We start from the raw sequence: 6,734 nt of genomic DNA, 5'->3' as shown, positions 1-6,734 counted from the left end.
GGCTGTTGTTCAGCATTGTTTTGTTGCACCAATATTGGGCCAACCGCCCATTCTGTGGACGACAAGTAGATCTAAAGCGGCTCACTAGCGATGGTCTTTACCAATATAGGTAAAGAGGTTAGATAACTCCGATCTCCTCTAGTGCCTTGTCACATTCGACGTCCCATTAAAATTTCATAGCTCGGCGTAAAACCTTGAAGAAAGTGGCTCTAATAAGATGACTTGGATGTGAATCTTGATAAGGCAGTAATCCATCCGGTCAGTCGCTGAGCTTCTTTCAGGTTGCGTGGCGGGGGTATGTCCTAGAGTGCCTTTACTTGGCTTGGGTTTGCATCAATGCCCCGCTCGGTCACGATGTAGCTGAGAAAGCGTCCACTCCTTGCTCCAAATAGACACTTAAATGGATTGAGCTTGATCTTGTACCTCCTCAATGTTCGGCAAGTCTCCTCTATATCTGCACAGAGATCAGTGGTTCATAGGGATTTTATCAAAAAGTCATCGATGTATACCTCTATATTTCGGCCAATCTGCCTTCAGAACATCTTGTCCATCAGCCTTTGGTAGGTGGCCCCGACATTCTTCAGTCCAAATGACATCACATTATTGCAAAAGGTTCCATCGACTGTGATCTTCTTTGGCGAGCAGTATCTGGTGGTAGCCCTGGTACCCATTCAACATGCAGATTAGCTCATAACCCACCGTCAAGTCCACCATCTGATCAATGCGCGATAATAGATAGTAGTCCTACAGGCAGGCCTTGTTTAAGCCTCGAAAGTTAATACAGACCCATCATTTATTGCATGGCTTGGAGATCAGCACTATATTAGCTAGCCAACTCGGGAATTGCACTTCTCATATGTGGCCAGCTGCTAGTAGCTTTTCTACTTCCACTTGGATGATCTGAATTTGCTCCAAACTGAAGTCTCTTTTCTTTTGTTTTACCGGCCTAGTGTCTGATTGGGCATGCAACTCATGTTGTGTGATGGTCGGTGAGATGCCTGGGAGCTCATGAGTCGCCCATACGAATATATCATGGTTTTGCCTCAGACAGGCAACAAGCTCCGCCTTCTTCCTGCACTCAGGTTGGCCGCGATGAAGGTTGTGGCTTCCGATCGGCTGAGATGCACTTGGACTTCTTCTTTTTCATCATAGACCAGCACAGGAGGTTCTTCTAGAATTGTATTTATCTCCAGCCATTGGGCCTTCCGTGTGGCGTGTGACTCAGTCTTAACCATCTCGATGTAGTACCACCGAGCTGCTAGCTGGTCATCCTTAAATTTGCCGACCAAGTTATCCACGAGAAACTTCATCTTCTGGTAGAATATGGACATGATCGCTCGGAACTCGTTCAGCTCTGGTTGGCCTAGTATGACATTGTAGGCGAGCGGGGCATCCACCACAATGAAGTTCATTACAGTAGTAAGTCGTCCAACGCCTTCCATCTTTTCATTTCGGATGCAGGTGAACTTTCCACAGACGATGCCCAATATGATCTTATCCAAAAGCAGAGAAGATGACAAGCTAGGGATGTAGTTGGAAGTTTGACGAAGTGAAGACTCCACGTGGTCCTGGAACACAAAAGCGTCACTACCGGAGGACCACACCAAATGCCCCAAGAAGAGGGAAATCAAGAAGCTTGCACATTTAAAGAAATGGGAGAAGAAGAAGAAGAGCTCAAATCAAGGGGGAGCTTCAAGGGTAAGGGAGGTATACCCTAATTTGAATCGTAATTCAAATTCTTATGTTCCCATGCATGCTAGGAGAAATGATTTTGGTTATCATTGTATGCCCATGCAAAATTTTGGATTTAAATATCATGATAGGAGTAGGGTTAATGTGGATCATAACCCTAGGAGACCAATTCATGATAAATCTAGACACGGTAGACCTAAGGAGAACTAAGGCATTAATCCCAAGAAGGGGAAACACATGTCTAGAAAGGGTAGACCTAGGAATGCCTAATATAGACAAATCAACTCTAGGGTTAGGAACCTAAAAAGGGAAAATCAAGCTTTGAAGGCAAAACTTGATCAATTGGAGAAAACCCTAGATAGATTCAATGTTAGATCTAGAGGGTTAAGTATGGTTTTGGGTAGCCAAAGATCCAACAATGATAGATCAGGTTTGGGATACTGATCTAGTGTCTCCAAGACTAAGGGAAAGTCTTATGCTATGATTGCATATGACTATAGTAAGGAGAAGCTAATAAATGGCAAGGGAAAGTCATTTAATGGTAAGAAGAAATTAACCAAAGACAAGGTATTTAAGGTTAAAAAGATTAGGTTTGTAGGCCAAGTGTCACTGGAGGTGCACCGATATGGCCTAGCAATTGTGGATGAGTCACCTAGGGAGGTGAACAAGGTTAAGAGCTCTAGGGGAAACTCTAAGAGTCAATTTGGGACCCATGACCAATGAATCTCAAGTGAGTTTTACTGGAAAGTCTAGAAGAGTCATGGAGTGTACCAAATGGTTTGGAGACGGACTTGAGTCTCAAACTTAGAGAATTGGTACACATTGGGTTGTGTTTTATGCATGGAAATATGATATTGGGGTCATATAACATGATAATTGGTTTTTGGTGTATAAATGTCATATAAACCAATGCTAGGGATGCATTTGTGGGTTAGTATGAGCAAATACATCAAGAGGAAGCCAAAACTAGGACTTTAGGTCAAAGTTCAATTGAATCATTTAGATAGATTTGGGTTTTGTGTCAATCTTGGGATCCAAGATATATACATTTTCAAATATATTTTTTTCAAGTAGACACAGGTAAAATAGGCCTCTCCATAAGATTTGAGAATTTTTTAAGGTCTATGGAATTTTTTATGCATTTCTGAAATTGGGGTCAGAATGTTGAAATGGGATGACATAGGGTCCAGTCGACTGATGCAGATTCCAATCGTTCGAGGTCCCTCTTTTAGCCGACCTCTTGATATGAGCCACCAACATTACCTGCTCAATCAGCTTATCTAGCACTACAGGGGTTAAATAACTTGTTAATTTGGCTAGTTTGTCCGCATATTGATTCTCCGCTTGAGAGATTTTTTGGATAATTACTTCTTGAAATCCAGCCTTCAATTTCTTAAACACCTCAATATATAACCTTATTTAGGCATTGTTTATTTTAAAAGTCCTTGATAGTTGCTGGGCTGCTAGTTGAGAGTCAGAATGGATAAGGACTTGGATGACTCCTACGTGAGTTGCTTGCAAACCAGCAATTAGTGCTTAGTACTCTGCTTTGTTATTCATGCCTCGATAGTCCAGCCGAACGGACAACTGCATTCGATCTTCACGTGGTGATATCAAAAGTATGTCCACACCACTACTCTGTCGAGTGGACGATTTATCCACATAGATCCTCCAAGTTACCTCTGGCTCAACGTTCTATACCTCCATCACAAAATCAGCTAAGGCTTGCGCCTTGATTGTCGATTTGAGTTGGTACTGAATGTCAAACTTATTTAGCTCCATGGTCCACTTGATTAGCCGGCTGGACGCTTTGGGGTTGAGGATTATCCTCCCTAGAGTGCTATTAGTCAATACACTTATTGGATGTGATAAAAAGTATGGGCGTAACCTCCGAGCGACGATGATTAGCCCGTACGCCAGTTTCTTGAGATAGGTGTAGTGACATTTAACATCTTTCAATATATGGCTCAAAAAGTACACTGACTGTTGTTCAACATTGTTTTGTTACACCAATGCTGGGCCAACCACTCATTCTATGGACGACAAGTAGATCTAAAGTTGCTCGCTAGTGATGGTCTTTACCAATACAGGTAAAGAGGTTAGATAACTCCAATATCCTCTAGTGCCTTGTCACATTCGACGTCCCATTAAAATTTCATAGCTCGGCGTAAAACCTTGAAGAAAGTGGCTCTAATAAGATGACTTGGATGTGAATCTTGATAAGGCAGTAATCCATCCGGTCAGTCGCTGAGCTTCTTTCAGGTTGCGTGGCGGGGGTATGTCCTAGAGTGCCTTTACTTGGCTTGGGTTTGCATCAATGCCCCGCTCGGTCACGATGTAGCTGAGGAAGCGCCCACTCCTTGCTCCAAATAGACACTTAAATGGATTGAGCTTGATCTCGTACCTCCTCAATGTTCGGCAAGTCTCCTCTATATCTGCACAGAGATCAGTGGTTCATAGGGATTTTATCAAAAAGTCATCGACATATACCTCTATATTTCGGCCAATCTGCCTTTGGAACATCTTGTCCATCAGTCTTTGGTAGGTGGCCCCGACATTCTTCAGTCCAAACGACATCACATTATTGCAAAAGGTTCCATCGACCGTGATCTTCTTTGGCGAGCGGTATCTGGTGGTAGCCCTGGTACCCATTCAACATGCAGATTAGCTCGTAACCCACCGTCGAGTCCACCATCTGATCAATGCGCGATAATAGATAGTAGTCCTATAGGCAGGCCTTGTTCAAGCCTCGAAAGCTAATACAGACCCATCATTTATTGCATGGCTTGGAGATCAGCTCTATATTAGCTAGCCAACTCGGGAATTGCACTTCTCATATGTGGCCAGCTGCTAGTAGCTTTTCTACTTCCACTTGGATGATCTGAATTTGCTCCAAGCTGAAGTCTCTTTTCTTTTGTTTTACCGGCCTAGTGTCTGATTGGACATGCAACTCATGTTGTGTGATGATCGGTGAGATGCCCGGGAGCTCATGAGTCACCCATACGAATATATCATGGTTTTGCCTCAGACAGGCAACAAGCTCCGCCTTCTTTCCTGTACTCAGGTCGACTGCGATGAAGGTTGTGGCTTCCGACCGGTTGGGATGCACTTGAACTTCTTCTTTTTCATCGTAGACCAGCACAGGAGGTTCTTCTAGAATTATATTTATCTCCAGCCATTGGGCCTTCCGTGTGGCGTGTGACTCAGTCTTGACCATCTCGACGTAGTACTGCCGAGCTGCTAGCTGGTCATCCTTAAATTTGTCGACCAAGTTATCCATGAGAAACTTCATCTTCTGGTAGAATATGGACATGATCGCTCAGAACTCGTTCAGCTCTGGTTGGCCTAGTATGACATTGTAGGCGGACAGGGCGTCCACCACAATGAAGTTCATTACTGTAGTAAGTCGTCCAACATCTTCCATCTTTTCATTTCGGATGCAGGTGAACTTTCCATAGACGACGTCAAATATGATCTTATCCAAAAGCAGAGAAGATGACAAGCTGGAGATGTAATTGGAAGTTTGACGAAGCGAAGACTCCACGTGGTCCTGGAACACAAAAGTGTCACTGCCAGAGGACCATTTTTAGACCTTTTATTTACATATTTCATCAATGTATATATTCAATTGTCTCTTAATACAATACATTTATTCTCATATTATATGAATATGAGAATAATCTTTTCATCTTCTTTTAAATTCATCTATATAAATATGAAGAGAATTATCTCTTCATTGATTAATATAAATGTAACCATTAATAATAATTATGACTATTTAATTATATTATAAAATCAAAACATATGAACAATTGATTAGAGAAATAAATCATACATATGAAGATTAATAATAAATAAAGAATTATTTCTAATAGAAGCATAGTCAAATAATAGCATCAGGGCAACAACAATAAAGAAGTCGAATGAAAGCTATAAGGAACTTGGTGTAGAAGATCAAGAACTAACATTCCTAATAATATTAGAGCACTTTTTTGAGAACCTTTTTGTTCTTGAGAGTTTAATTGTAATCCTTCTCAAGTGTAACAAGTTTTTCCACTTTGGGATTTTACAGAGAAGACTAAGATCATGACGTAGCAGCTCGTGAGGAGATGTGAACCATGTTAAATTGTGTGCCACTTGGTTTGATTTTTATTTTTATTTTTCGTTGCAATTCTTATGTTCTTACCTTGTTAAGCAATTAGCACTAACTCATTGGTCCTCACAATAAGTGGCGTCAAAACTTTGTGCGCATTCAAAGCACTAATCGCCAACAATGACCATGACTATAGAAAAGTGTCAGATTTGAAAGTTAGAGGGAAATTTTCAATCATGCTCATAAAATACGAATACGCTCGTCCGAAAACTTCCAATCATACAAGAGGAAGATGATACTCAACTGTTGCCTTGATATTGACACGAGAATTACCATTAAGGAAGGATATGACTTTTCTCTTAATTTAGATGGTAAAATGTTAGCTTTAATTTGTCACTTAATTAAAGGGGTAAAAGATGATTCATTCATCTCTGCAACTTCATCAATTATTCCTAAATTCATATAGAAAAAATCAATTATTCAGATAGAAAAAGTAAATTATGAATGATTATTATTTTTGAATAATTAAATAGTATATGGGAGAAAATAGTCAGGACCCCGATCTCGTAATGATAATAATATCATGTGCTAGCTAAAATATTGTCTTTGTCGCTTAATAAAATAAAATTAAAAAAAAACAAGAGCAGGAAGTATGGTTCTTGAGCAAATCCTCTCGAAAAAAGAGATGAATAAATTCGAGCGTCTGTCAACAACTAAAGAGCTTTGGGAATGATCTTATCCTATAAAAGACTTTCTACTGATCATATATATATATATATATATATATATATATATATATATATATATAAAATACTATGGTCCATGCCGAAATTTTTTTTTCTCATCTTTAGTCACTATAGGGGAGAAATCTCATAGATTCAACACAAGGATAATGCTAAATGACTAGAATCTAATCATCCAGAATACATACATACATGTGTATGCATAA

The sequence above is a fragment of the Zingiber officinale genome, chromosome 1B, assembly GCF_018446385.1.
Source record: "Zingiber officinale cultivar Zhangliang chromosome 1B, Zo_v1.1, whole genome shotgun sequence".
Classification (NCBI taxonomy): Eukaryota; Viridiplantae; Streptophyta; class Magnoliopsida; order Zingiberales; family Zingiberaceae; genus Zingiber; species Zingiber officinale.
Note: the sequence above shows the minus strand (reverse complement) of the source record.